This window comes from Mesocricetus auratus, unplaced genomic scaffold (assembly GCF_017639785.1).
Source record: "Mesocricetus auratus isolate SY011 unplaced genomic scaffold, BCM_Maur_2.0 contig_8476_pilon_obj, whole genome shotgun sequence".
Classification (NCBI taxonomy): domain Eukaryota; kingdom Metazoa; phylum Chordata; class Mammalia; order Rodentia; family Cricetidae; genus Mesocricetus; species Mesocricetus auratus.
The window spans coordinates 8,953-16,024 of record NW_024433927.1 but is presented as its reverse complement, the minus strand read 5'-3'; the positions used below and the strand labels follow the sequence as shown (position 1 = coordinate 16,024).

Genomic DNA, 7,072 nt, shown 5'->3' with positions numbered 1-7,072 from the left:
GGGTTACCTCACTCAGGATGGTTTCTTCCAGTGCTATCCATTTACCTGCGAATTTCAAGATTCCATTGTTTTTTTCCGCTGAGTAATACTTAAAAAAACAAACCAAACCGAAAGGGAAGGGGCGGGGCCCCCTCCCGGTAGAGTGCGAGTCCAAGTGCTCTGCGGCTGGCTGGGGCCTGTGGCAGTGTCACCCCTCCTCCCCGGTGCCCCCCGCAGCCTCTCCCAACCCCTCGCGGGCGCCCCCTTGCCTCAGTCGTCGGAGATGGAGAGGCGGCTGAAGATGGGCAGGCGGCGGCCTGGGTCCAGGTTGGGGGACTCGGAGCCGCTGAGGCTGCCCGAGCTCAGCAAGCCGCTCAGGTAGCTGTCGCGGTCCGACAGCGAGTCCGGGAGGCTGGGGGGCGCATCGAACACGGGCGACTCGGACAGACGGCGCGGCAGCTGGAAGCCGAAGGGCGGCGAGGGCGGAGCCGCGGGCGGTGGCGCAGAGGGCGCGGGCCCCGCCAGGCCCTGCTGCTGGCTTGCTGTAGTAGACGGCGGCCGCGGCGGCGAAGCTGTGGGTCTGGATGGCGAGCGGCGTGATGAGGCTGCTCAGCTCCGGGCCGAAGGCGAAGGCATTGTTGGCGCACGAGGTGGCCGAGCAGGTGGTGCACGGGGCTCCGCGGGGCAGCAGATCCTCCGCGCTCCAGGGACCTTAGAGAAGCGCGGCCGCCGCCGCAGCCGCCGCCGAGGCGCAGCACGTCGGGACGCCCGAGGGCGTGGATGCCACCGACGTGGAGGAGCAGGAAGAGGCGGAGGACGAACAGGATGAAGCCGAGGAGCAGGAGGGCGGCGGCGGCGTGCGCGACGTGGGGCTGTCGATCAGCAGCGGCGACTCCAGACCTCCCGGGGCTGGTGGTGACCTGACGGGAAGCCCGAGAAACTGAGGCTGTGATGCAGCTTGGGCCGCGGCTTCCGGGCAAAGCCCAGGTGCAGCGCGTCCAGCGCGCCAAAGGCTCGCAGGTCCCCGGAGGCGCCCCCCGATGGCGCGGGCCGCCGCTCGTCGGCTTTGTGGATGAAGTGGCAGCGCGGGCCGTAAGGGCAGAAGCCGATGGTGTGGAAGGTGCAGCACAGCTCCGTCTTGTACTTGGGGTGCCGAGTGAGGCTGTGCAGCTCGTGGAAGTCGTGCGCGAACTGGCACTTCTCTCCGTACTTGCACGTGCTGCTCTCCTCGAAGGGTCAGCACAGCTCGGTCTTGTAGCACGTGGAGTTGATCTGCGAGCCACTGCCCCCCTTCTGCTGCTGCTGCTGCTGCTGCAGGTGCAGGAGGTGCTGGCTGCGCTCGCCGTTCTCGCTGAACGAGCGGTCCCGGAATTTGCTCTCCTTGTTGACCAGCGTCATGCCGCCGCTGCCCCCCCCCAAGGCTCCTTGAGCTGCCCATAGGTGGCCGGGCCGCCAGCGCCCGCCTGGCCGCAGCTGCCGCCATTAGGGGTGCCTGGGAACTTGGGCGAGCAGCTGCCCGGGCTGGGCGCGGCGGGGTGGGCGAGCGCGTGTAGGTTGCTGGCCGTGTGGCGTCGCAGGAAGCCCGGCGTGAAGCTCGAGCTGGGGACAGCGGCCAAGGGCGTCCCCACCGCCTTCTTGTCCAGCATGTTGTTCAGATTGAGGTTGGCCAGGGATTTCTCCGTCTTGCACAAAAAGTCGATATCGTAGAAGGCGGACAGGAGTGTCGTCGACATTTTCTCTTTCTTTTTGTCTGGGTCCTGCAATGGTCGGAGCTGCAAGCTGGGAGGGTTGGGAGGAGCCCTAGTCGCGGCGTAGTGCGGCCGGCTCGAACCAAGGCGAATAATGGGCATACGGGCTGGGAGGGACGGAATGTTTGCTTGCGGGGCCGCGGAGGAGGAGGAGGAGGAGGAGGAGGAGGAGGAGGAGGAGGAGGAGGAGGAGGAGGAGGAGGAGGAGGAGGAGGAGGAGGAGGAGGAGGAGGAGGAGGAGGAGGAGGAGGAGGAGGAGGAGGAGGAGGAGGAGGAGGAGGAGGAGGAGGAGGAGGAGGAGGAGGCCACGGCGCGGAGTTGGGGGGCAGAGGAGAAGCAAGAGCGCTGCTCGGCGCCCAGGCCCGCCCCGCGCGAGCCGAGGGCAGCTCTAGGACTGCTGGAACCGGCAATGTCAGACTTTAAATGGCCCTTATCAGTATAAAGGATATAAGAAATGAGCATTAATTTATTTGAAATTGTTATTCTTAGGATTCAATCTGACATGAAACTTCTACAGTGGAGCAACTGATGAGATGTTTTTATTTTTATCATAGGATAAAGCAAAGACAAGTAGTAGATTTTACCAGTTTATTTTACTGATTTGAATTTGTATTAAGGTACTATGAGGGCCTAAAGGGATGACTCAGCCCATGAAAGCACTTTTTGCTCTTGTAGAAGGCCCAGGTTTGATTCTCATAACAAAAATAATGCTTCTTAACCATCTGTAACTCCATTCCCCTGGGAACTGACTCTATCTTCTGACATCCATGAACAACAGGCACACACATGGCACATAAACACACATTCATGCAAAACACTCAAATGCATAAAATAAGTAAATGTTAAATGTTTCTTAAAGTTATTATGAAATCAAGTAATTAGAAACTGTCCCTGGGAATGTGTAATCATTAGAATATGCTCTTTTTACCTTCTAGAAATTTGAAATCATAGGATTGCGCTGCCCATTTGTTTATAAGGTCACTGGTGTCTTAAAACAATGTTTGAAGATTAACTGTACAGGACAGTCACAATAAAGACACAGTTGTGACTGGCATGTATGACTCTCATGTTGTTCCATGCTCTGCATCAAACATAGGTTATGTGACCTGTTTCTTAGCTCTATTCTGTAAATATCATTGTGATCAGTGTTGTGTGCTGTTAGGAATCACATAGATTATCATTTGTCATTGGGGATGCATTTGTGACTCTTCATTGTGGACCTGACAAGGCATCCCAAGCAGCCACCTCACTTAAGTGTCTTAAGGAAAGCTCTTTCCTTCAAGTGTCAAAGTGTTTACTCATGAGTCTAGCTTTCATGGATGCCAGCTTTCTGTGGGAGTTCTTCTGTCCATTAATTTGTCCTTAGTAATATTTTCTCATTGACATAATTTATCTTCTCACAAAGCTATTCTTTCTCACCTCTGTCCACGACTGTTTCTAACTCTTGTTGCTTTTAACTTATGATTGTAATCTTTAAATGCCATCATTGTCTTTTACAGTTCAACGTAATAACTGTTGAACCCATTTGTATTTTCCTCACTTACAACATCTGTAGTTTTTTCCAATGTGTCTTTTATATAATATGTAGAAACATTTATTAAAACATTTTCTTTAATTTTTCTTCTTTTTAACAATTTCATAGCCTTACACGTTTGCCCAGATTTACATACTACATATGTACCTGCTCCTACAAAGTAGACCTCAAATCCAATGAAAAAGTATTTGATTGTCCCTACAACAGTGAAATAATAGATGGTTTCCCCTACAAATCATCAGGCCACTATTGAACCAGTGGGCACACCTTGCTTGTCAGATTGGTCCCACAGTCTGGTTTTGAAACAGAATATCACCAGTTCCTGTAAGAATCTGTTACAGCTTTTAAATTGCTGAACACATGGACTTGCTACAATCTGCTGATAGAGGAAAGAGATAAAGGCTTAATATTTAATTCAGACATTGCTCTCTTCACCTATTCACCAAATTATTCATTTCCACTATTTATTTAAACCAAGACATCATACTGCACAATACATGCTTAACATAAACAATAAATATGAATTTTAAGTAATTATTAAGCAGCAATCAACAACCTGTTCTAAACTTTCTGTGTAACTTGGGCCTTATCTTACATAGTTTTCATATCTATATGTTAGTTTCTGCCTCAAACAATGTGACAAATGCTGTCCTGGAATATCTGACATAGCAAAATTGGTGCCACTCCAACCCTGGTGGCAGGTATGAGGACAGGCTGCAGGTTCCTGGGTAACAGTGTGGATTAGTTGTACAGAAGTATATGACTGAATCACCATACCGAGTGTCCATGATGTACAATGATAACTCTTTGTTTTCCTTGTCCAATAGAAGCATGAGTCTTTGGCTCTGCTTTCTTTCTATGTTTGAACAGATGTCAATGATGAACTGAGAATGCTTACCAGGCTCTTGTTTGTACCAAGGGAAGTAGACTGTGGCACTGTCTGTGTATGTGTAGTTGATGACAGCACTGTCTCCCTCCTGGACAGTCAGGGAGGAAGAATACTGGTTCACTCCTATGAAGAAAGATGGAGAGAAAGGAGAAAGGTTCTCAAATCATTACTCTTCCTTATTTTTCCCATTCTTATGGACATCTAAAGACTTCCCACTAACATATTCTCAGCCATCTCACTGTCCTCAACTCACAGTGTCACTGGAAGCCAGAAAACAAGAAGAAAGTACAAACAGCCATCTTTGAGCTTCCTGTTCAGGTGCTCGGTCTCTAGCCAACAGGAGTGCCTTGAAGTTCTGATTGGCCTTTGATGTCATAGCAATCATATGTGCTGAGTTATTTGCACAGCCACTGAGAAAAGACCAGTTCATTTAGAATTCACTGACATGGCCTTTCTGTGCTTCAGCTGAGAGGCCCTGCCATGTGGTCAGAATTCTAACTGGAGAAATCTAGTCTTTATTTCTCTTACTCTAAGAAAGATTCTGGTCTTAGCCCACCTCTACCATCCCTGTTCTTCCCACCTAGCTGTGCTCACACAGACTGTGCACCCACTCAACCAGGTGAGTGCACTGACTTTCTACTCACACATGTGAGCACCACACTCTCATCTGTAGCTGAGACACATAGCCTATGAATCAGTCTAAATAGTTGAATACTCCAGAGCCATACTAGCTAATTCTATCTGCACATTCCCAGGCCTAGCTGTGATTACACCTCTTGTGTACCAGCCCAGTTAGTTGAGACCCTAGATCTCCATCAACTCACATCTTCCAAACACTCCCAGAAAGGCCAGCTTGTGTCCTGCAGCATGCACACAGCCCAGACTGGTAAGTTTCCCAGTACTTTCCTCTGCATGTCATTTCCACATTCCCAGTCTTTTGAACAGCTTTTACACAAGCACACAAAAACAGGCCTGTGTCATATTCACACTGTTAGTATTTAGGCCTGTGTACTGGCCTGTCCTTGTGATTCTGACAAGATATGCCTTCAGCTATAGCCACTAAGAGCACCATCTGTGCACATTCACTATGCTCCCTTTTAAAGGGGCTGTTCCCACTCCCCCCTCAGTCTCTCTCACCACTGTTGTCCCCAGAGACCAATCTCTGTCCCCTCTCTGCCCCCTCTCTCTCTCTCCTCTTCTAATAAACCTCCTGTGAGAGTCCTGTTGTGCGGCATGACTTCTATTTGTGGGGTTTTTAAAATTACAACCACACACTTCCTTGATAACTACTGAATTAGAATCACTCTCATCACTGCCATTTTGATGAGTATCTCTATCTAAAGGACTGACCTACTAACTAACTACCGATCTGCCAACTCTTCAAATCTGATTTAAAACCAATTAAGCTTGAGCAACAGCAAAACCAGAAAGAAAATTCTACTCAACAGGCTACAATACCAGACACAATCAAAGAAGTCTATATGTATACATCATATCACAAAAACATTCAATATGAAAAGTCATGACAACCCCCACTCCCACAAAGCTCTCCAGTTCTATAAATATGTTCTCCAATAAGAATTGCCTAGATGAACCCCAGGACACAGATTATTTTTACTTTTTTATTTAAATTAGAAACATGAATGCTTAACTTGTCAATCTGTGCTCCTTCTCCCACACATCCTCCCTTGTCCCTCCACCAACCCCCAACCCAATCCCCACATCATTCCCCAAGGAGGGTGAGGCCCTCCTTGGGGGTCACCAAAGTATGTCATTTCATTCAGGGCAGGACCTAGGCCCTTCCCCGTGTGTCCAGGCTGAGAGAGAGCATGCATATATTTGGAATGAGCTCCCAAAGATGATTCATAAAGAATCATAAACACTGATCTACACAGAGATTTCTGTAGCCTCCTCACTGAGACTATATTCATGGAGTCTGGATCAGTCCCCTGTTGGACTCTCAGGCATCAATCTGGTATTTAAGAGGTCCCCCTTATCTGGTCAGCTGTCTTTGTGGGTTTTATCATCATGGTCTTGACCCCTTTGCTCGTCACTCCTCTATCTCTGTCACTAGGTTCCAGTAGTGCAGTTCAGTGTTTAGCTGTGGGTATCTGTCTCTGCTTCCATCAGCCACTGGATGAAGGTTCTAGGATGGCATATAAGGTACACATCAACCTTACCATCAAGTAGGGGCAATTAATGGAGTCTCTCCATGATTGCTTAGTTTGCCAGTTGGTGTTATCCTTGTAGATCTCAGGAGGTCTCACTAGTGTCATCTCTCTCCTCAAACCTATAATGACTCCATCTATTATGGTATCTCTCATCCTGCTCTCCTCTATTCTTACCTTGACTCAACCTTCCTTCTCCCCCATACCTTCTTCTCATGTCCTCTTATTCCACTCTCTTTTTCCTGGCTCCCTCTACCCTCCCCTGATGTTCCCAATCTGCTCAGGAGATCTTGCCTCATTCCACTTCTCTGGGGTATCATGCATCTCTCTTGGGAACCTCCCTATTTCCCAGACTCATTGGTACTGGGATTGTAGGCTAACACTCCACTGAATCATGTCTAAAATCCATATATGAATGAGTACATAACATGTTTATCTTTTTGTGTCTTGGTTACCTCACTCAGGATGGTTTCCTCTAGTGCGAACTATTTGCCTGCAAATTTCAAGATTCCATTGTTTTTTTCCACTGAGTAGTACACCACTGTGTAAATGTACCACATTTTCTCTATCCACTCTTGAGTTGTGGGGCATCTAAGTTGCTGCCAGAATCTAACTATTACATATAATCCTGCAATGAACATAGTGGAACAGATATCCTTGTTGTGTGAATGGTGTCTTTAGGGTACATGTCTAAGAGTGGAGTTGCTGGGTCTTGTGGTACACTGAGCCTTGCTTTCCTGAGGAATCTCCACAC

At 48.8% G+C, this 7,072-nt stretch overlaps 1 pseudogene; it reads right to left on the bottom strand.

Moving 5' to 3' along the window:
* Positions 1-224: 224 nt before the first annotated feature.
* LOC121138534 lies at positions 225-1,833 on the bottom strand (annotated as a pseudogene).
* Between the last annotated feature and the right edge of the window lie 5,239 nt (positions 1,834-7,072).